This window comes from Triturus cristatus, chromosome 11, assembly GCF_964204655.1.
Source record: "Triturus cristatus chromosome 11, aTriCri1.1, whole genome shotgun sequence".
In the NCBI taxonomy this organism is placed as follows: domain Eukaryota; kingdom Metazoa; phylum Chordata; class Amphibia; order Caudata; family Salamandridae; genus Triturus; species Triturus cristatus.
Genome location: NC_140594.1, coordinates 228,557,743 through 228,582,290, shown reverse-complemented (window position 1 = coordinate 228,582,290; position 24,548 = coordinate 228,557,743). Strand labels below are relative to the sequence as shown.

Genomic DNA, 24,548 nt, shown 5'->3' with positions numbered 1-24,548 from the left:
ACCCTCATGGTATTTCTGTAGGCGAACAATAGGGAAAGCAGGGGGAGTCCCCTGTCTCATAGGTAGTCCTTTCTCAAAGGCGTCCGACATCTTATAGAGGCTCTCTAACTGCTGGTTTATGGAGGTACTAAATAGTTCTCTATTGGCCTGGGCCGAAGACATATGCCTCTCCAAAGCCCACTCGAGTTTCTCCTGTCCTGCAATGAGCTGTTGGACAAAATTCTCCATTATGTACAGTCCAATGGACCCCTGATCCCACTTCTGACACTACGTGTGGACTAAACACGAGGAGGCCAGAGAGGGAGAGGCAAGTTCACAATATTTTTATTGGATCCCAAGAAAAAAATGCAATAAATCAATATGTCTTTGCTCCTTAATGTCAGGGGCCCAGGGGGAAGTTGAACGTGTGAGTCTTGCTGCTCTTCCGTCAGGTGAAGGCCGTCACTCCCAAAGCACGAAAGAGGAAAAAAAAAAAGAAAGAAAAACGGTATTTAGAACGGGATTACGTATATTAGCAGTGTAGTGGGAAAAGGGAGAGAGGAAGAAGCACCCGGACCGTCACCGTGTGGATTGTTGAACAGGGTAAGGAACCCTGGAATTACCGGAGCCCTCCCTCCACCCTTGCCGGATCGGCTGGCGAGGTACTGATGGTTTTTTAGAAAACCACCCACGAACCCTGGCACGTACCTCAGGGAGCCACGCACCTCCTGGGGCGTGGCTGGCGTTGTCACGGTACCGGAAAGGGTCCAGTTCCCTCTCTCGTGAATGTTCCCGGTTCCCTTGCTCCACGTCCGGATCTTCCTCGCAGCGGTACCTCCGGGTCCTTGGAAGTCTCTCATGGTCTGGCTCTTCGGTTTTGGACGCTCCCCGCGGCGTGGCGGTTGGACTCCCCAGATAGTTCCCAAGGTCTCCGATGTCCTCTTCAGTCCGTATCTCTGGCACAGCAGCGTACTCTGATTCCTGTACTGGCTTCAAATAGCGGCTCTTCCTCATATGTCATCCTGGTTGGATCAGATGACGAGGTCATATGGGGGGTTACGTCATCAGAGAGATGACCGGAATTAAAGGGGCCGCTGGCTTCCAAGTAATGTTATGTTCTCGGGGACTGTAAACAAAAAACAGAAGAAAGATAAGGGGATATTTGTCCGTCGTCTTCTCCCTGAAGGGGCGACTCGCGACACTGGTCTACCCAATATTTGGCTGACAACAGCCTTGACTTTTGGTATTTTATCTCCCATCAAGCTTGAGGAGTTAATGATCTGCCTGAAAGCCTGGGGGTCTTTCAGGGTGCTTCCCAGGCATTCTCCCTTATTTCAATCTCCTTTTTCTGATCACTTCTTTATAGGCTTTCCTAGCCATGTCTGCTCCTGCATGATCTCACAGATTTTTTCTAAGAGCAAGCTTTAGAGATTGATGGGGCTTGGAGCAGGCACTGTTAAACCACCTAGGGTTGTTACTTGTTTTTGTGACGCTTTTAGTTAGTCTTGCTGCCATATAACTGTTTAGAGAGTAATAGGACTGTATGACATCTGCCAGGTTTGGGTAATCTTGCAGAACCATCTCAATTTGTGCTTTATTATTTGCTCCCACTTAATATTCACACCCTTATTCTTGCTATATTCTACTCTGTGTTGCAGTGCTTTATGAGCGTTTCTACCCAGGTCTAAATTAAAAACCATTGTTAGAGGGTTGTGATCACTTAAGCAACTGGTCAGGACGTTACATGCTTTGAGAACTGGTAATAGCTCCTTGGAGAATAATGTGCGATTAAGAATGGAATTTGAGCCTGACCATACATACATTGGAATTTGCATAGGGCTTACTTTAAGTCTTGATCAAATATCATGTTATTAGCAAGAGCCACTCTATTCAGCGTATACCCATATAAGGTATGCTTAAAATGTGTGAAGGGTTGTTCTAGCTCATCACAAATACCACATGATGTTTGGATGGTTGAATGTTAAAATCTCCAACCCAAATGGTTAAAAATTACTTCCTAAGGTCATTTTACGCTTTATGTAGGACATCTTCCAACCCATCCACAACCTTAGTCACAGCTGAGTCAAATGTATTATAAGAAAAATTAACTAATAGCAAATCAAAAGACTTATGCAAAATGATTAAAAGTATATGGTAATACGGTGTAAAAGTAGCTTCTTTTACAATAATGCCCACCAGAGTCACTGATATAAAAGTAGCCAAGCCGCCTTTAGTTGGGCCTGACTTCGAAGAGGTAGCTTGGATATGATAAGTGACATACCCATCTATACAGGGCAAGTCTAATAGCCAAGTCTCTTAGCAGTAGATTACTAAATATTGTCCCACAATCCTTAACCAGTCTAGATTCCCTTGCTTGGAGCACAGGTCCGCCACATTCCATGAAATTACACTTAGAGTCTTACCCTGAGAGGCTATGGTATTAGTTGACCGTTGGGTCGGGGTGGAGGGGATAGTGGGTTCCTGTATATCTGCATACTGTGGTAGGCAATCAAGTTGATCCAGTGATAACAGAACCTAAAATCTTTTGGAAAGGGGTAAGTTATTTTGCGATAGGTTGATTGCAACTTTATTTTGAAACCGGACTACAGGGCACTGTCATGGGTGCCCAGTGACTAGGAAATTCTCGGCTGACAGAAGAATCTAAGTGGTTGAACTTTAATGCCCTCTGGAGAAGTAGCTATTTGGTAAAGGCAATGTAAGAAAGCCCGAACTAAACCCGGTCTCCTAAAATGTATAATTACACTGTCACCTTGCGAGGCCTTTGCCAGTGGGCCAATCTAAGTAACTCTCCTTGTAGTGAGAATTTGTTTAGATAGACCGATCAGAGTGTTTCCTCAACTAGTATGAGACTTTGTTCAATAGAGAGATATGGGTTCAGTGTGCGAGTGCTCTACTTAGAGCACTTTCACCAGAATAATTGTGTAGGGCGTACACTTAGGGGGGATAGAGGGTCAAACATTGTGTATCTCTGGTTAACGCTGTTTGTGATCAGAGATCCCCTACTGTCGGTATCCTGCAATTCTGAGGCTATCTGGTTCCTTTGGAGCTGTAAATTGGGTTGTGTTACTCTATCACACGGGGGCACACATAGGCTCATAGCTTCCTCTCTCTGTCGCTCGGGATGAGTTAAGTTTATGAAGTTAGTCATTTGCGCTTGGGTACTCGACTTTCCATGTCTCTCCAAAAGAGCCATTCTGTCAACGAGGTTCTCCTGGGCTGACTGGATTGATTAAAGCTTTCTCTCCAGGGAGGCTAATTTTGATATAACCAGAGAGCAAGATTGAGATATGTTCCTAAAAATGATTTCCAAATTGGTCCAATCTGACTGAGCAAAAAGAAACAAACTTTTAAGATCCGTCTCATCTGTAGCAGTCTTTTTACAGGTTTCTTCACGCATTACTCTTACCGCTTGGACCTTGGTTTTGAAAGGTAAGGGGATTGGATACTGAGTAGGTGGAGTTGGGAGAGGCTGCTTTAAACCACCTCTTGGCTGCTTCTCTTAGAAGGTGGGCTGTCAGAGTGAGATATTACTTCCAGCCTAATCAGTACTGGTGAGTCTTGAGCTACACATGGATTCAGGCGGCCAGATGCAAGGGGGATACTCTTGGAAATGGATAATAGTCCCCCAGTATTTAGGTCATCTGGGAGGGGGATCTGACAAAAAGGCTCCTTCTGCGTAAATTCAGTTAAGTCACAGTAAGAGCCTTGGGTTTAGAGCAGGAGCGCCCGGTCCATTGGGGCTCATGAACAGTGCCTGTCAGGCTGGACTAAGTTCAGCCTCACAGACACTGTTCACTTTCAGTTCAAGCAGCCAGGAGCCAGATGTGCGCATTTAGCACAGGCTCCTGGCTACCGGAGCTGAACTTTGCTGGGATGAGGCGGTAACAGCTCCTGTGAGCGTGACGTCCTCAGCTTAGCAAAGGTCCCTGAGGCCCAGCCCTCAGTGACGAGGGGTAGCATCACTGATTGCCTCACACCTGGGCGCTTCATTTTTAAGCCCTGAAGCGCCCAGGGTCGATTGTCAATCAGTGACACTTCATCACAGAGTGGGGTGGGGTCAGCAGTCTCACTAATCCCATCCCTCGCCGTGATGACGCTGGGACTGCTGCCTTCCCTCATTGGCTGACCCTAGGTCAGCCAATGAGGGTAGGCAGTAGTCCCAAGCTTTCTAGAACCTCCAAGGCGGGGCTGGCTGCAGGTAAGTGTTTGTTTTGTTTGAAACTATTTGGTGCGTGCATGCATGTATGAATGTTTGGTGAAGAGTGTTGTGAATGAAAGTGTTTGTGTGATTGCGTGTGTGTGAAAACATTGCTTTAAGTGTTATGTGTATGTGAGAGTGTGTCCCGTCCGCCCTCTTCCCTCCAAAACTTACCAGCCACCACTGGGTCTGAGAGACTAGTTCTCTTCAGAGCCGAGTCAATTCTTGCTTCCATGCAGTCAATCTCCCCTTTCAATGGCCCCTATAACAGATGACAAGTAACTTGTAATGGATTTAGATGATGTCTCTCCCTTTAATTGTGCCAGCAGAAAGGTGGCTTCCCTTCCGCTTCCTCTCCTTGCAATAATAGTTAATTACAAGCTGATTACCTGTTGTTAGGGGTACTCCCCTATGCGTTCTGAGTCATGCCGCTGGAGATTTTGGAATGCCTGTGCCAAGAGGCAGGGCCCAGAAGAGCCCGCTCTTGGCCAGGTCTTCGCCCGGGCACACGCCTAGTTGCGAGAGTCCAGCAAGCGTATAACTGTGGGCAGGGAACTGCTGTATTCAACCTGCGCTGCAGGACTTGCCTCATGCTTTTGAGCACGTGACCTCCTGGCCCTGCTTCTCCTCTCAGGCCTCTGGGGGACGAAGTAATACCCCAAACAGAGTCCAGCAAATGCATCCCTGTGGGTGGGAAACTGGCATACTCAATCCCTAAATTGTGGGTTATGTGGTTCAGTCCAGTTAGGACTCTTGAAATACCCCCCCCCCCACTCTATGTGAGTTAGGTGATTTAAGGTTCTTGTTGGTATATAGACATAAATTCAGTACATGCTTGGACTCTTGCTAAAGGAGAACATTTGAAGGTACATAGTACTCAAAATGTATTTGTTGACTCCACCAACAGCTAATTTACAGTATTTAAGGCATATTTGATTTGATCCTGCCCTTTCGGGTGGTTTCTGTCCCCACCTGTTTTATTCTTGGTTGAAGCTTTTTTGATTGAAGTTTTTGTGAATGATAGCATTGATAACCTTGCAACAGTCCATTTAAACACAACTTGATCAGGGTTTTGATAGGCTCCTCTGAAAAAATAAATTATCACTGTTCATTTATATGTCTGAAGTGCACATTTATCTATTAGTGAAGTATGCAAATATTTTTTTTTGTTTCTCATAACTTGAATCAACCTATACACACACACACACATATATATATGTGTGTGTATATATGTGTGTGTGTAGATATATATATATTTGTACCAACGCACAAATGGGATGATTTACAAGAAAAATAGATGTGAATAGATTTGCTAGAACTTTGAAACTGAAGAAATATTTTCATGACAAACCTGATCCTAAGCGAACCATTTGTATTGAGAACACTATTAGCAAGATGTCAATTAGAGAGCTTAATGACATTGGTTGTCTAGTTAATTTGGATGATGAGACGAATTATGATATTGAGGATATTGCATCAGATTTGAATATAACAACAGACTGTAGTATACCCAGTAATCTGAAATCAAAATCTAAGTTTGTACCTCCTACAAAAGGAGAGAATGTCATTGATATCTTTACCAATCTTGTCATGAAGGACTTTGATAAGGAAATGTACAGCAATAGCAAATGTAATTTGAATAAAGATGAATTTAAAGCATTGCAAAACCTGTGTAATGATAAAAGTATTATTGTAAGGCAGGCTGATAAAGGTGGGAATGTGGTGATTCTGGACCATAATGACTATCACAAGGAAGCTTTAAAACAACTTAGAGATTGTAAAAGCTATGGGAAAGCAGATCCAGTACAAATTACTAAAGCAAGAGAGACTATAAAAAATACACTTAGTACCTATCTAGATAAACAACTTATAGATAGAGATGAATTTAACTATTTGTTAGTGGATAAAGCTAAGACACCGATTATCTACTTTCTGCCTAAAATACATAAAGGAGGAAAAACGCCACCAGGACGACCCATAATATCGGGTATTGGTAGCATGACTGAGCACATATCGGAATACATCGATATGTTTTTGATGCCATTTGTAAAAACTTTGGTGTCTTATATCAAAGACACCAAAGATTTTTTGCGTCAAGTTGAGAATATTGACTGGGAGAAGGGATACATTCTTGTGACTATGGACGTTAATAGTCTATACACAAGCATTAAACATGAAAAAGGAATTGAAGCGGTTAAATATTTTCTATACACGAAATCTGCCAGTTATTTACAACATTCTAACATGATCTTAGATTTTTTGAATCTAGTTCTATCAAATAACTTCTTCTACTATAGAGATGACTTATACCATCAGAAAACCGGGACCGCTATGGGTGCTAAGTTTGCACCATCATATGCGAAACTTTTTATGGGTCACTATGAAAGGGAGCATGCTTGGAAATCCAGTAATACTTTTGATGACAACATTGTCTATTGGGGCAGATTCATAGACGATATTTTTATGATTTGGAACGGGAGTGAAGATAAATTGAAACTTTTTTATAGTCATTTGAATACCAACAATCACAATATAACTGTCACTATTGAGTATAGTACGGAAAAAATAGTCTTTTTAGACGTTGAAATGTATGTCAGTAAGTGACATTTAGAGTCGAGACTCTATCGGAAACCCACATCTACAAACTCTATTTTACATGCCAGGTCAGGACATCTCAAAAGGCAGATTGATAATATTCCGTATGGGGAATTTTTAAGAGCCAAAAGAAACTGTAGCAATGAAAGAGAATATCTGAACATCAGTAAAGATATTACTGAAAGATTCCTCAAAAGAGGATATGAGAAAAAGATTGTAGATCGAGCTAGAAACAAAGCAGGTAAAGTAATAAGAGACACATTACTATATGACAGACCTAGACTAGAAATGGACAAGAAAGAAGTGATCAGGTATATCACGACTTATAGTGATGGCAACAATAGAGTATTTAGATCACTCTGTAAACATTGGTAAGTACTAACGATCGATAAAGATATCTCTGATTTTTTGGGGGTCAAACCTAATATGGTGTATAAAAAAGCCCCCACATTAAGGAGCATTCTTAGTCCAAGTGATACGAGATCATATCCTGTACAAAACACTGATCATGATCAATGGTCACGAATTAGTCAACCAACACCAGGTTCATACAGATGCAGTCAGTGTATCTGTTGTAAACATGTCATAAATAAAAAGATAACCTTCAATGACTTTACTAACAAAAAAACGTATAAAATCAAATCCTTTATTAATTGCAATGCAAGCTATTGCGTATATGTTATGACTTGTGTATGTAAAAAGATATATGTAGGTTCGTCAACGAGAAAGCTTAAAACAAGATGGATGGAACATTTGAGAGCAATTAAAAATTGTGACCCAAAATATCCGATGGCAGTCCATTTTAAAGAAAAGCATAGACGAAATGAACTGAACAATATTGAGTTAATGGGAATTGAGCAAGTCACTATTGATCGGAGAGGAGGTGATTTAGAAGCGAAACTGAGATCCAGGGAAACGTTTTGGATTAATAAACTACAAGCGGTTAAGTTTGGTCTTAACATTGATAGAGAGATTTATACCCTTCTGATATAATATGGACTTTAAATGTCCCGTGATTAAATCTTTTTCACATCTAACTTTTTTGATTTTGATTTATAAACTGTTTATTGATCCCGTACCTCTTGTGCATCAATAATTAATGTGTTAGATGAACGAACAATATTGAGGTATTCCTCTTTGATGGTGATCTCAAAACTTTATTATATTGGAATTATAACTCTGTCTTTTACTTCTTTTACTTTTTTACTTCTTTCTAAGAATTGTGTTGTATGATCTAACGTTTAATATGTTATCCATTTAATATGAAGTCAACCTATGAGATAGCTCACTTAACTAAAACCCCATACTATCGCATCTAGCAATACGGGGGTTCGAGTCCACCTCGAAGAGTCAAATAAAACATAGACATTTGATATAATTTTTATTTACAAATAAACATATAGATGGATCGAGTGTTGATATAATGGTACAAATTGGGAATAGATATCCTTATTCTTTACATTTAAAATATATAGATTGGGTAGCCACCATGTGCATTTCTTACTCTAATCATCGAGTAACAAATATTGGTAATAAATTCAAATAACCTATCCTTTTAATCACACATCTTGCTTACAAATAACATGATAGCTCACCTGGTCAGAAGATGTATACTCATGTGTTTACAGCGTTAGAAGTTCGAATCCCAATTTTAGATGCTAGGTATTGTTTTATTTTATTTTATTTTTCTCAAAAATATTATGTTACCATTTATTTTGTATTGATAAAAACAAGGCATATATGGGTTCGACTGATTAATGTTTTACAATTAAAATTATTTTACCTATTTACCGGCAATCCTGATAATGTATTGAAGTGAGGTGGCACTTTAAATATTTTCCCGCCGTTTTTCCTATCTACCAATTAGAGGAGGAGTATAAATAGAAGTAGGGTAACACCGTTTGGTTCACTTGCTGAACAGACGGATCGAGTTCTGGATGCTAATCGACTGAGCGGTAAGAAGGAATCCATGCGTACCCGCATTTGAGTCTAACTGTGGGGATTTAAATATTGCTTGCTTAGATGAAGCTGTACTTTTGCTTGCTACTCTCAGAACTTATCTGATAGTAAATAGAAAGGTATTTGACCTGTGGTGATCTACTTTCAGTACTATCTTCATTATTTGCAGTATTGTTCTATCTAGATGAACACTGCGATCATAACGCCGTATTAATTGTGCATAGATGGTTTGTAGTGAACATTGATAGTAGAGTGGAACCCAGTAGACAGCTTGGTATTACTTTTGTAACACAGGAATTATATCTGCAAGTCCAGGGTGATCTAAAAGTTTGCTCTAAATTATTGTTTTTTAGATCTTATCATGGAGCGCTAAATATATAAATCTTCAATTTGACCAGATTCCAATTGACTAATATTGATTAGTGGAATTTGAACATAAATAAGGTGAGATTATTTTATTTTAGTTTGGTATACATAAACGTGGGTCTAATCAGACAAGTCATTGAACATTATATTAAATAATAGATTTATCCCTTAGGAACTGGTTTTAAAATAGGAAGCCTGATATAATTTGGAACAACATTGGAGCCACTCTAACAGAGATTACATAAGGAATTAAAAGGTACAATTTTTTAGTACATTAAACCGATTATTAGATCACATAGCCATTAAATACTCATATTTACAAAATTTCGAGCTTAGGCCAGTCCTCCATGAATCCCCTGAATTACTGAATTACCCAATTATCACTTTTCTCTTTCTTTCTCTTTTCGCTCCTTTTTCCAACTCCTTTCTGTATTGAGTTACGGGGTACTGTTATAATGTATAATGATGGAGTTCCTCTTCAATTTAATTTGAATATATTGATCTATACAATGTATGTGTAATTTGTATACAAACAAGTATGTATACATGAACAATACAATGATGGAGTTTCTCTTTATTTGAATATTGATTTTTTTCAAAATGTATGTAGTTTGTAAATGAAAAAGTATGTCCTTATGAGTTCTAAAGTATACTATTTTCTGTTTATGTGACAGCCCTGAAGAAGCGCAGTTGGCGCGAAACACGTGTTGGCACTTTGTGTGTTATTTTTGTGAACTTTGACTTCTGACGGAACAAGAATAAAAACGAATGAATAAGAAGACCTATCATCTGTTTCTGTTTTTGAATGTTAGACTTACATTGATCTCAGAAGAATCTGTGTTCAATATACTGTACTACACTGGTGGGGACCAGTGTCTGAGACTGTTTTAAGCGCCGGGCAATTGACCTGTAACCCACAATCTTTTTATTTTCAATATATATATAACACCTACTGGCAGTCGCCAGTAGGTAGTTATAGTTAGGACCTCGTTTCTAAAGGAAAAGTGTTTTTTTCTTTTGCCAATATCTTTGGCTTCGTTTGAAATTTTGAAAACTAATGGGGCGCTCAAGTCAGCTCCTGTCTTGAAAGTTTCGGGGTGATTCGTCAAGCAGGGGCCAAGAAAAAAGGGGGGTCCCAAAACGCGTTTTCTCAATGTTTGTTTCCATAGGAAACTTTAGACAAGGCTACAGCCCGAACTGCTGAACGGAATTACACCAAATTTGGTAAAAAGGTAGCTCTTGGTTCGGAAAGCGTTCTTTTTGCTTAATGTTGTAAATCCGTTCAGTAGTTCCTGAGAAATTCAAATATTTACAGATATTACCATATGGACGCGAAGGATCCGCGAACCCTCCCGATCTCGAGCCCGAGTTCTGATTGGCTGCCAACACTTCAAACCAGGAAGTGTTAAACTAAGTCACAAGAAAATAGGTAAAAAAAAAAAGGATAAAAGGGGGCAGGGAAGAAAAACCTAGGCCTGCTCAGGGGGGTCCCACACGGACCCCGAGGGCCAAAAAAAGTATTTTTTTTAAAAAAATCGGCGGGAGTCGTGTTGGGTATGCGAATCCCACTGAATTTGTTTTTAAAAAGCAAATCGCGATCTCCTGTGCTTCGTTTCATTTAAACCCCCGGGAGTGGCAGGTCCTGGGGACAATTCCTATTTGGGATGCAGGGGCCAGCAGGTGGCCCCTGCTGCACCTGGGACTGCCACCTCCCCGAGGCGATAGTCAATAAATGTGTGGTGGGGCACGCTCCCCTCCGCAGCCCTGGCGGCCGACAACTCCCTGGGGCTTTCATCATTAAATGCGTGTGGCCCCCCGCATGGCCCGGGGATCTGCCACCTCCTGGGGGATTTTGTATTATAAAAAATACGTTGGGGGTTCTTGCCCCCCCCCCACGCAGCCACCAACTGCCACGGGATCCCCGCAGCCCGTGGACCACCACCTCCCTGGGGCACACTTTATTTAAATGCGGGGGTCTGCTGCGAGCCCCCGACCTTGGGGACCACCACCTTCCCGGGGCTTTAAACATGATTGGAGGGGGGGCCGTGTGGCCCCCCTCGTGGAGCTCTCCATGGCCCTGGGGACCGCCACCTTCAAGGGCCGGCTCCAGCAATGTCCCGGGGTGTCCACCCCCGGGACATTGCAGTTTTCTATAGCATGGAAGGAGCACTGTTCCCGCCATGCCATAGCAACCTTATGCTTTGCTTCATGGAAGCGAGAGTATTAAAGATGCTCTCGCCTCCATGAAGCGAAGCAGAATTGCTTTTGGACAAAGGGAGCTGCATGTTTGCATTAAACAGATAAACAGAAAAAGGGTGTCTGCAAATTGATATGTTGATATGTTGAGGCCATACTCCCTCAGCTTTTGGAAGGTCATGTGAAAACTCAGATGTTTATAGCAGAGGCCCAAGGACAGGAAGTTCTGTAATAATATTATGGATAGAACATATTACAAAGACCATTGTGAGTACATTAGGCCAATTATTATTTCTTCTTTTAGGAGACACATTTATTTATTTGTCGGATTTGTATAGCGCATAGCTGCCCCAACGATGGGGCGTCCCAGCTCGACCAAAGACAATGAGGGTGGCTGGCAGGAAGGCAGTTATGCGAGAGTCGGGAAAAGCCAGGTCTTGATAGATTTTCGAGAAACCAAATGACTCTGGATCTCTCTGATCGAAACAGGAAGCAGATTCCAGAGTTGCGCCGCAAGACAACGGAACGAGCGGCCCCCAGCTCTCGCTCTCACAACACGGGGGACACTCACCAACGCCTGATTGGCCGATCTAAGAGACCGCCGAGGCACATAAAGCTGAAGCAACTTAGACAAACCCAGGGAAGCCTGTTGAGTAAGGATCTTATGCGAAACACAAAGAGTTTTAAATTGGATTCGTTTCTCAACAGGCAACCAATGTAATTTGGGCAGGACATGGGAGACAGAAGCAGATCTCGGTAGTGCCACCAGAATGCGTGCCGCAGCATTCTGGATCCTCTGCAAGCGCTGAACACAAGACTTATTGGCCCCAAGATACAATGAGTTGCCATAATCCAGTCTGGACAAAATTGTCGCCTGGATAATGGTCTGGCGTACCCTAGCGGGGAAAAAAACGAGTATAGGCTTCAGGCCGCGCAGTAGGCCAAAACATGTTCCTGCCACGGCTTTAGCTTGTGTATCAAACGTAAGTCCGCTGTCGATCCAGACCCCCAAGTTCTTAACTGCCTCTTTAGGCACAGGGGCCGGTGTAAGGCTGTCTGGCCAACACTGCTCGGACCACAGGTCTCGGTCTTTCCCAAATAACAGCACCTCGGATTTACTGGCATTCAGCTGTAGGCAATTATTTGCCATCCAGCCTGCAACCTCTACCAGGTCCTCCTTCAACCTTCCTAAGTTGGTGTTATTTTTCTTAGAAAAAGCGATCACCAATTGGGTGTCATCGGCGTGTGACACCAATGACAGCCCTCTTCCCCTAGCCACCTCTGCGAGAGGTTGCATATAGATATTAAACAGAAGGGGGATCAGGATGGAACCCTGAGGCACCCCCTGTTGCAGAGCACACCTCTGAGATTGAAATGATGGCACCCAAATCTGGAAAGATCTTCCGTCAGAAAGGCTCGACACCAATCCAGAGCCCGATCCCTCACTCCGATGTCATGCAAACGCTTCAACAGAATTTCGTGGGAGACAGTGTCAAAAGCGGCACTTAGATCTAAGAGAACCAAGGCCACAGAGTCACCTACATCCAGAATCTCTTGGATTTCCTCCGTCACAGCCAACAGAGCAGACTCTGTGCCGTGGCGGACTCTAAAACCATTCTGTGAAGGGTCAAGAATTGCATTCTGCTCAATAAACTCAGTAAGAGTAATATGCAGATGCAATCCCAGCAACTTTGCCAAAAAAGGAAGTTGTGAGATAGGGCGATAATTTCCTGGCTCACCCGAATCCAGAGATGGTTTCTTCAGCAGGGGAGTAACTTTCGCATGTTTCCATGATGCTGGTACTGTAGCTGAGGACAGGGAAAGGTTAACCAGTTCCAAGTATACTGGCATGATCGTAGGAAGAAATTGACAAAAAAGGTTCGGTGTCAATTGGTGAGCCTGATTTAATTTTCCTGCAAAGGATCTCCAGATCTGTGAGAGATAACAGAGGAAACAATAGCAGGCTGTTTGTTCTTTGGGAGACCGGGCCATCAAGCCCGATCTTCCTGCTAGAACTAGCCACCGGGGGAAGACTTTGATATATTTTTTCAACCTTGTTGACAAAAAACTTGGCCAGGTCATTGCACTGACTATTGGATGAAATCGGAGAGATCTTGGACACACCACCATTCTTCATATTCTTGAGCAGGGAGAAGATTGTCTTGGATGGATTAGAACTAACTAAGATTTTATTACCGACATACTCAGCCCTTGCTCTCCGAGTTAACTTATGATAGTGTTTAATAGCCATCCGATAGTTGTTTTTCTCTGCTACATCATACGTGCGCCTCCACACTCGCTCAAGCTGTTTGCAGTGTTTTTTAGCTTTAGATAGAGACTCGTTAAACCAAGGTTTAGACAGGCCACGATTTATCCTGGTCAGCTTAGCCGGGATGCAACTATCCAGGCCTGATATTACCCAATCGTGGACTCGCGTATCGGCCGCCTCTATATCCTGTGGCAGCTGTGGCCTATGGCTAGACCAATATGCAGACAAACCACTACTGTCTAACTTATGCTACGATCATTTTAGAGCAGAGGTCGCGCAATACTCTCTCAGCTGACCCCGCCACCGTAGTGTAAAGATCACCAGAAAATGATCTGTCCAACATTGTGGGACTGGAGGATAGACCTTCAGCAAGGCAAGATTTGAGAATAAAGGATCTAGTAGATGCCCAGCGGCATGCGTGTGCTCACGTACCCACTGGATCAACTGAAGAGCCTCTAGGTCAGCCAAGAAGCTTGAAATCTCTGTCTTCCCGATGTTTTCGAAATGGAGATTCAAATCTCCTATAATGCTGAAATTCGCAGCTTGACTAGCGAACAGCAAGGCTTTGTTCACTAGGTCTTCCCTGAAAGCTCCAGATGGCCCAGGCGGGCGATAGATAAGAATGCCTGAAATGGTGAGGTTAGGGTTCAGTGTAATTTTAAATAGGGCGCTTTCACAGTCTGTAATAAGACTGCAAGAGTAGACGTTTTTCGTAATAATTGCAATCCCGCCCCCCCGTTTCCCCAGTCTGTTTAGACTCTTCATAACAAATCCAGAAGGGAGAGCCAGCCAAGATTCTGCAATGGAATCTTGGGTAAGCCATGTTTTCGTTAAGAAAAGGACATCAGGGGCTTCATCCTCCAAAAGGTCGAAAACCTCAGCATGGTGTTTAGCCAGGGATCGACAGTTTAGGCTCATAAACTTAAAGTCCGTGTGGTCAGGAGGGCAGGGCTCCAACGCCTCCCCTGTGAGTTGAAACGAACATGCTTTGCATTTGACGGGGCCATCTAGTGGATGCCATAGTAGAGAAGGGCATTTGAATTGCATCCCCATCAACTCAGCACGCGAGTAGCTCCGGAGTGTAATAGGAGAAAGGGCAAGGGTTCTGGCACCTGGCGACGGGCTGGCGTGGACGGGCGCAGATGGGCTTGCCTTTGTCGCGCCTTCGGCACGCTGCCGGCGCGCCCGCTGCGCGCGTCCGCTGCGCGGTCGCGTCAGTGCCCCCATAAGTACCATTCAACCGTGAGCCACTAGAGCGCTAGCCGCGATTCCCCCCAAGATGGCGGTCGCACCTCCAACTCCCACGAACCAGCTTCCCCCTTCACTCCTAGCGCCACCACACAAGCGAGACACCCCTGTAATGCCCCCCCGGTACACAGCAGGAGGAAGCAATCAGGTGAGGAGAGTGATTACGGTGATTTTTCAGTCGTGGTAAAACAGTTTAAAATGTAAAAATAAAAGAAATTGTATCTGCCTTACATACGCGCTCAGTAGAACACATGCGCTGCCCTGATTCCCGGCTCACGCCTCAAGAGTCTCTAGATCTGCGCGGTCGCGTCAGTGCCCCCATAAGTACCATTCAACCTTGAGCCATTAGAGTACTAGCCGCGATTCCCCCCAAGATGGCGGTCGCACCTCCAACTCCCACGAACCAGCTTCCCCCTTCACTCCTAGTGCCACCACACAAGCGAGACACCCTTGTAATGCCCCCTGGTACACAGCAGGAGGAAGCAATCACGTGAGGAGAGTGATTACGGTGATTTTTCAGTCGCGGTAAAACAGTTTAAAATGTAAAAATAAAATAAAGTGTATCTGCCTTACATACGCGCTCAGCAGAAAACATGCGCTGCCCTGACTCCCGGCTCACGCCTCAAGAGTCTCATGCAGAGGTGTAGCTATCAAAACATACAGCAGCTGCAGTGGCACCTGAGTCCAGGAATGTGAGTGGCCCACTAGACACAAATACAGCTCTTATTACTTGAACATCAGGGATGGGGGCATTTCTGCTTGCTCATATTAGAACCCAGGTGGCACCTTTGCTACAACCCTGCACACAATAAGTCTTTACGTAGGAAGAAAGCATTCAGATCAGGGGCGTTGTGAACCTCCCTTCTTTAGCAGCTACAGCGGGGTGGAGTTCTTGATGGGCCTCTTCAGTCTGCAACTCCGCAGACAAAGGCTCATAAATAATGTGAAAGAGTCGAAGAGTGAGTATAAGAATGGATGTGTGTGCGTGTGTGTGTGTGTGTGTGTGTGTGTGTGTGTGTGAGTGAAAGGGTGGATGGATGGATGAGTGAGTCAAAGGGAGGATGGGTAGATGAATGAATGAAAGGATAGATTTAAGGATGGATGAGTGAAAGAATGGATGGATGAGTAAAAGAGGATGGATGGATAGATAAGTGGAAGAATGGAAGGATTAATGAAATAGAAGGTGGATTTATAATGGATGGATGAGTGAAAGGGTGGATGGATGCATGAAGGAAAGGGTGGATGGATGCCTGAGTGAAAGGATGGATAGATGGATGGGTGAAAGAATGGATGGATGTATAAATGATGGATCCAGGGGAGTCATGAAACCCCAACTTTAGCAGCAACTGTGGGGGTGAGGTTCTTGATGGCCCTCTTCTGTCTGCAACTTGGCAGACAACGGTGAGTGAGTGAAAGGATGAATAAACGGATGTCAGTGAAAGGATGAATGGGTGAGTGAAAGGATGGATGGGTGTGTGGATGGATGGATAAATGAAAGGATGGACAAGTGGATGGATGGATGAGTGAAATGGGAGGGTGGATGAATGATTAGAGAAAGCCTGGATGGATGAGACTGAGTGGAAGGATGGATGGTAGAGTGCAAGGATAGATGGCTGAGTGGATGGATTGATGAGGATGGATGGATAGATGAGTGAAAGGATGATGGATGAGAGAAAGGATGGATGTATGTGTGAAAGGGAGGGTGGATGGATTAAAGGGCAGACGGATGGATGAGAAAAAGTGTGGATGGATGAGTGAGTGAAAGGAGGGATGGAGGAGTGAAAGGGTGAATGGATGGATGATTGGAAGGGTGTATGAATGAGTGAACGGATGGCTGAGTGGAAGGGTGGGTGGATGAGTGAAAGGCTGTATAGACGGAGTGAAAAAGTGGATGGAAGAGTAGAAGGATGCATGAGTGAAACGGAGGATGCAGAGATGGATGAGTTAAAGGGTGAATGGAGGAGTGAAAGGGTGATGATGAGTGGATGGACGGTAGACGGGTGGATGATTGAGCGAACGGATGGATGGCTGGCTGAGTGAAAGGGTGGATGGGTGACAGAAAGGGAAGATGAATGAGAGAAAGGGAGAATGGACAGATGGGTGGAGTGAAAGGAAGGATGGACAGATGGATGGAGTGAAAGGGTCGATAGATAGAGTGAAAGAGTGGATGGATGGATGAGTAAAAGGGTGGATTGAGAGATGGATGAGTGAAAGGTTGGATGGATAGATGGATAGGTTTGTTAGTAGATGGATGGATAAGGTTGGATGTGGACGGACGGAATTGTGAAAGACTGAATGATGGATAAAAGAATGAATGGATGACAGAAAGTAAAGGTGAAATGGTGGCTATAAGGAGGGGGGCGGAAGGATGAATGGATAGATGCCTGGATGGAAGAGACAAGAGAGCTATTCTGGGGAGGGTGCTGGTGACTTTCTTGGTGCCATAAAAGCTTTGGTTCGAAGTGGGGGGCATTTTTTAATTTTCTGGCTACTCCCTTGATTCGCATTTCAACCTTTGGATACATCAAATTGTATCTAAGGGAACAATGAATATTAGTGATGAATGTATTGCTTCAGTGACTTTATTTCACATTTGACTGTTCAGCAAATGTGCGTGTGCAGTTTAGGTTAAGCTGTGTCAACCGTAGTATTAGTTAATATTTTCAACCACACAAATGCGGATTTCGAAGCTAGGCACAGCAATTACTAAACAGACAGTAAAGTGATCACTAAAGTCCATCATTTAAAAAAAAACCTTTAAGTCTTGAATATTTTAGGTTCTGTGCTGGCACTGCACTTTTGGTGCTTCGTAGTACTTTGCAAGAACTCAGCAGACCCTTTCCACTGCATCAAATCCCAGTGCCCTACCTTCTGAATAGGAATCCTTTAAATTATTCCCTGAGGAGCAAGAGGTTGTACATACCGGGCGTTCCAGATAAGGATTATTCTCCGCTCCCCTCGCCTGAAAAAAATAGATTCATCCTCCTTCCAAGTGGAAGGAAAGCTAGCCCCAAGAAATTGGTGCTGGAGGCGAACATTCCCTCGCGTGTCAGACAGCAAATTATGAACAGCATTTGCATTTTGTTTTCACCGGCGGCCAGTTCAACTGTGGAAAAGCCTGAGAAAAATGATTTGACTTCATAGGCCTCAAAGACATGCTAGGAACTTCATTTTGTAATCACTCAAATACGTGCACAATGTGCAAGCAGCATTAAGCGGGGTGTTCCCACACAAATGATCAATATAAAACTCGAACTTTAAACATTTTACAGCACATTACAGTGCACATATGTTGGCTAAAAAGACGGGGTGAAGGAGATCAACTAAACTGGAAATGTATTGCAATTAGCTTTTCGTATGTTTTGAGTAAATTCCAGTATTATTTGTAAGCCACAAAAACTTGCAAGAGACCGCGTGGACGCTGCGACAGTTACCGGGTACCCGGAGTACTTGTGGGAAACCTTTTCTGAATCCTGTCACAGTACGTTTACGCCTAGGAAAATGCCTTACTATAGGCAAATACACTTGTTAACTTTTTTCATCTACTTGGAAAGTATTTTTCCCGTCCAGAGAAACTTCTTCCCTTACATCTCCATCTATTTTTTAGGGTGTTCACTTCACATTCCCACTCAAGTCAAGTCAAAGAAGGTTTTATTGGATTGATTGGACAAACAATCCTAAAAGCACAACATTACAATATACATACAAACAATTCTTACATTAAGAAAGAAATTCACATGAGTGATACATTAATAATGTCAATGATTGTGTTAAAAACGGTAATAAACTTACAAAAGCCCTCATCTCATTAAAAACAATTAAATGCACATGTGTTTCCTTAGGCTCAGAGCTTTTTTCAAGAAAATTGTTAGCCTAAAAACACTATGCTCATTATCTAAACATTGTAAAGCCAAAAGGGCAGGACGACATTGGCGTAGCCCAACTGTTTCAAGATAGGTACTAAGAGCAAGCTCCTAGCAGCAGAATAAAACCTACAAAAAAGAATTACATGAATCGTGTATTGTGGGGAGGTATTATCGCAGGGGCATCGCTGGAGGTCTTGAGACCAATCATTCATTATGGGAAAAGTTACTAATCTATGGAAGACCCCCAGCCTGAAACGAGTTAATAAAAATCTATTATAGGCACCAGGTACAAAAATTAAATAGGGTTGATTGAATATTAAAAGTAGTTAAGACCAACTGATTACGCAGGACTGTGGGTTTTAAAATCTCAGATGACATTCTAATGGTATCCAGGAGCAGGAAACCCTCTTTTCTTAATTCCTTCCTTGTTGTTGCCCTAATGGTAGTAAGATTGGTAAAATACTCTAAATGGCCAAGCTCTTTACAAAAATTATAAACATATCTTAGCCATGGTATCCTCATAACACCTTCCAGATTCAAAATACCTGAAAGGATATCTCTGTTCAGTTTGGCCTCTTCTTTAGTCCAGAGCCTGTGCCATAATAGCACAGGCTCAAGCTTAATTAAATCAGAGATAAAGGGGAGTCCTAACTCTGCGTCACAAATGCATGCTGAGATACCACTCGGGACAGATAGAATAATTCTTAGGAAGGAGTTCTCTACTCTCTGAATTGAAAGCAGGTCAGCAAACCCCCAGACCCGACTCCCGTAAACGGCTGCTGAAACGCAATTAGCCTTGTAAATTTTGATGAGCTCCTCTGGTTTTTTTTTGCCTAGTTTCTGGCAAAAACAGTAAGAGCAGATGTAGTGCGTAGGAGTGCCAGTTTCTTTGCTGCAACTGCTTGCACCCAAGTATCTTTGTGGGCGAAAAGAATGCCCAAGTGTGAGAATTTCTTTGTAACCCCAGTCTTTTGTCCAGCCACATACATATCCTTTTGTTTGTTTATGACATTACCACAGCACATGATAAAAGCTTTGGAAGAGTTTACCCTTAAACCTAGGTCTTTCATGAAAAGTTAAAAACTGTCCAAAACGCGCTGTAGGCCTACTTGTGTGCAAGACATCAACACCGCGTCGTCTGCATACAAGAGAGCTGGGATAGGGCGGCCGGCTATTAGGGGGAAGTCTTGGTTGTCTTTAAGGAGAGCCTCCCTCAGTCCATTTATATACAAGTTGAAAAGGAACGGGGCCAGGGCACAACCCTGCCTAACTCCGCTCCTAATCGGAAAAGCAGCTGAGCGCTCACCCTTCAGACCACAGCGCACGCGTGCCTTGGCATCACTATAAAAACGTTTAAGAAAATAAATAATATTTACATCAACCCCCATATCTTCTAATATTGACCATAGTTTAATGTGGATCACACAGTCTAATGCGGCTGCAAGGTCCACAAATGCTAAAAACAGGTTCCCTTTCTTAGCCCTAGTGTACTTCCCCACCAAGAGTGACAGATTTAGGCCCTGCACTACGGTCCCCACGCCGGTCCAGAAGCCATATTGTAGATCGCACAGGACAGAGTTCTCATCAGCCCAATCCTGAAGGCATTCCAAGACAATTCTACCCACTATCTTCGTTATGGCGTCCAGCAGGGAAATTGGCCTATAGCATCCTAGGTCTTGTCTGTCCCCCTTCTTAAAAATGGGCACGATAGTAGACTCTACCCAAATGGGTAAAAAATCAGTGCTACAACTGGCGTTAAGCACCTGTACCAGTAGGGGTCCCATAAAGGAATGTTTGATTTGAACATGTCTACAATGTCTACAGGGAACCCGTCCGGTCCAGGAGCCTTGCCACCTTGACTTGCATGTAGAGCCCGCCCCACTTCCTCTAAGGTGAACGTTAGTTCTTTGTAGTTTAAAAGATAATTTAAGCCATGAGCCCCCTGAACTTGGATATCCATCGTATCGGAATTTCGCTCGCCCTTGTAAACTTGAGCAAAGTGTTTGATCCACTGTTCCTCAGTTATGGCTAATCTCGATAGATGGGCCGGCTTCCCTAGTTAAAAATGGTGCCCTAATTGCCTTCCAGAATGCCACACTGTCTCTAGCTACTGAGGCCGAATGTAATGCCTCCCATGCCTTCTTCTTCAATGTGACTTTTCTACCCCTTATTGCTTGTTTATATGCCCCTCTAGCCAACCTTACTTCCAGCATATTCCTTGGGGTTTTATGCAGCTCATTTTTTAACTGAGAATATGCTTGGGTACACCTTGAGTCAAACCACCCATTCTGGGATCCGTTCTTCTTCTTACGCCTAATAGGAGACTCTCTTATTACGGTGGGTATTACCATAAACTAAGCTAAAATGTTATCAGGGGCAGCCGTTTCATTCAGGCATATCTCTACGTGTGTTTTACATCTATCCACCACGATTTTAATCAGTGCAGCCTGATCTACCATAGCCCAACGGAGGGAGTACCCGTTAATACTCCCAATGGCTATATTTTCTAGCAACTGATCATTGTTAGTATTAAGTCTAAAAGTTTTGCTAGAGGATAGTGTAATAGCCAGACAAAGGGGGAAATGGTCCCTAAGTGAGTTCTCGAAGACGTGGAAGGAGTGTAAACTATGTGCGTGGTTGCTTGATATTAAGACATAGTTAATGGTGGAACAAAGTTCCCTACCGTTGAATGTCCAAGGCAAAGGGGCTGGTATTGGGCATAATTCATTTACAAATCCCAACTCAAAACTAAAAATAAGTTCATTTAGCTGCTCTCCCAAAGCAGTATGCCTAAAGTGAGACGAGCATGCTCCTTCTTCTCTTAAAGCTCCGCAAAAAATTGTCCCCAGCATTCTCACATAACATGCAGTTGAAATCCCCTGCCAGTATTAACATTATGTCTTTTGCTTTGCTTTTACCCACTAATCTCAGCGATTGTGACATGTTTTTAACAACAGTTCCCACTTTTCCAGGGGGAATATTGTTGTAAAAGTTAACCAAAACTATGGAACATGTTGTATCTAGATCCAATCTAACTAGTTGGTAATAATCATCACTGGCAAGCATCATTATTTCCTTTATGTTCATGCTACTAGATATATACGTGCATAGACCACCCTTAGCCCTACCTCTCCGACCATCAACTGCTAGGGTGTTGTAGGTCCTATACCCATTCAGATGGATCGCTTCCTTGGAACATGTCTCCTGGAAACACAGGACCTCAAATTGAAGAATAAATTCCCACCACAATTGGGTGTTTAACTTGGATCGAGTCCCAGCAATGTTCCATGAGACAATATTGCAGAGAGGAGGTTTAACATCAACAGGGTAGTTGTGAGGGTGGATGACTCTCCCTGGTAAATCCTCATTTGCATGTCTGGATGGAAAGGGGGTAATTAAAGTCCCCTTGGATTCGAACTGAGCCTTGTTCTTTGAACCTATAGGCCCTCGTACCTCATCACTATTGCTATCAACAAGATCCAAGTTTAGAAGAAGAGACATTTAGAATATCATGGGGATCAGCCTGAGTCTCCATATTCAGGTCCGTAGGCCCTCAAACCTCTTCTCTATCACTTCCAGCATAATGTTCAGAGACAATACCATTGTTACTCATTAGAGTCAACCCAGAGTTACCCCCGCAATCAGGCCTACAGATTGCGCGATTATATGATGCAAGTTTCCTAGTGTCCAGTCAGACAGTCTTCCAAAGAATTCAGGGCGTCAAAACGATTATATACTGGGATTATATACTAGACTGTCTAGTTCTCAAGTGATTATCTCCCTCCTTGGTTTGAAGAGTTTGAGGGTCGATAAAAGTATCCCAGTGGTAGTATGTGTATGTCATTGGGATTGGAAGGCCCACTATTGCCCCTCTCTAGTATTGCGTGCACCAAGAAAGGTGACTTAAAAGTTAGTACAACACAGTCTCCGCACAATGATTTGGCAGAAGGACCGACCCACCCGATCCTTCGTACCATTTTAAAATCTGAAAAAAGGGGCTCTTTTAAACCGGTCCTCATAGTTAAGAAATGAAGGGACTTGGTCCTTAAAGTTGACCAATGTTCAAAAACGTTATTAGTTAAGGGAGGGACGTTTGCCAGAACTACCGTGTACGGAGTTGCTTCTGGGGGCAGATTTAAGATTTGTGATAGGCTGTAGGACTTATCTCGTCTTTCCTGTGAATTTATGCCTCTCTCTACTTCTTTATTTCCGCCGTTCACCCTAACAAACTGTGCTCCTCTTTCTGTACCGGCAGGGTTATTAAGGACTGTTGTAATGGATCCATCCTTGGTGGGATATTTGCCAATACGAACAGGTGGATTATCTATATTAGGTGTAGTGATGTTAATGTTATTACTTCTATGACATGATTGGTTAATGACATTGGGACTAGAGGATGGTCCAACACCCATGCCTGCCCCCCTATTAGACGGGATGCGTTCATTTAGGTTGGTGCCGTCTACCAATGTTTCTGGATATATACTACCAACCAACTCCTCCATCTTGGCAAGCCTAGCTTCTACGTTAGTAACCTTTAGCATGATGGGTTCCAAGAGGGTTAACATCATTGTCACAAGTCTACCCCAAAAGTTCCCCTCTAATGTATTGTCGGAAGGTTTGTCAATATCATTCTGTTTGACAGTATTCGGGGGACCCTTATTGAGTTCACCTGTACCAATGATGGGTTTCGCCTTCTTCCCATTTATTCTCTGTACAGATTTACTCTGTTTTAGTGTGTTTCTACCTTTCCTTTTTTCAGGGGGGGAGGGGGGGTTCTGCAACATAATCTAGCCTGCATATAGCCTTTTGCCCTCTGGTGGTGACCTTAGACCAGACAGGACTGGATTCGGAGTCAGAGGGTGAGGAGGAAACAACATCTATAGCTTGTTCTGTTATAGCTTGTGCTGAAATACTGGCCAGTAAAGGGGATAGCTCGTTGTTATTTGCCGCGGGCATAATTGAAAGTCTACTCTGTGAGGGTTGAGGTGTTAAGGACAGCCTTCGTTCAGTGAGTTTTATTTCATTTATCAGGCATGATTCTGCCCTCTGTAGGAAGGCATCTAAAGTCCCTACTACATTCTGACCTTTACTGTGTTTTAGCTTACTCATGCTTAACAATAGCTAGCCACAGTTATGTGAGTGACAATAACACACAAAAGTATACAATATCAGTTCCAAAAATCAAAGTTTTAGGGTAATGGCCCAGTCCAGCCTCTTACCCCCTCTGACAGGCTCAGATGGGCCCACCCTTGGCCCGGGCTATGCCCGGGCGCGTCCCGCAAAGAGGGAGCACGCGGTTGAATTTATCGCGCCTCCTGGCGTTGATTGCAGCCGTTGTTGGTGGCGTCACGAGCCACAAGGGAGGCTGGAGTACTCTCCCCCGGCAGCAAAGGACAGTTACGGGCTTTCCCACTCATGAATATGATGCAGTTGTGCCCTAGACAGCAGTAGATTTCCAGTTTTTCAGGATGCCAATGGGCTTACACACATTTGTGAATACCCACAAAGAAGCAGGTTTAAGAGAGAGTACACACTTTCAAAGCATTTCTGCCCTGGAACGCCGACTCCCTGCTCACGCAAAGTTTGCAAACACAAAAGAGTATGTGTGAGTAAATATTTCTGCAACCGTAAAACTATATTTTGTGATACACAAAGATAGCTTTACACACATTAAAATAGGTTATTGGTGCGTGTAAGCTGACCATACAGCTTTGTGATGTGGGCCTACCAGTGCTTAGTTTGTAAACGAATGAGTGACAGTGCCCAGGGCTCTGCTCAGACGTGCCCACCGGCTCAAATTAAGCACTGGGGCCTCCTATGTTTTACAGACGCAAGTGCATCAAGGACCCCC

The 24,548-nt window shown here is 43.4% G+C and overlaps 1 protein-coding gene across 2 annotated transcripts in view; it reads right to left on the bottom strand.

Annotated features, from left to right (window-relative positions):
- SGSM1 (small G protein signaling modulator 1) overlaps nucleotides 1–24,548 on the bottom strand; it is a 1,300,548-nt gene that overhangs the window by 457,883 nt on the left and 818,117 nt on the right. The gene's annotated exons all lie outside the window — the stretch shown is intronic.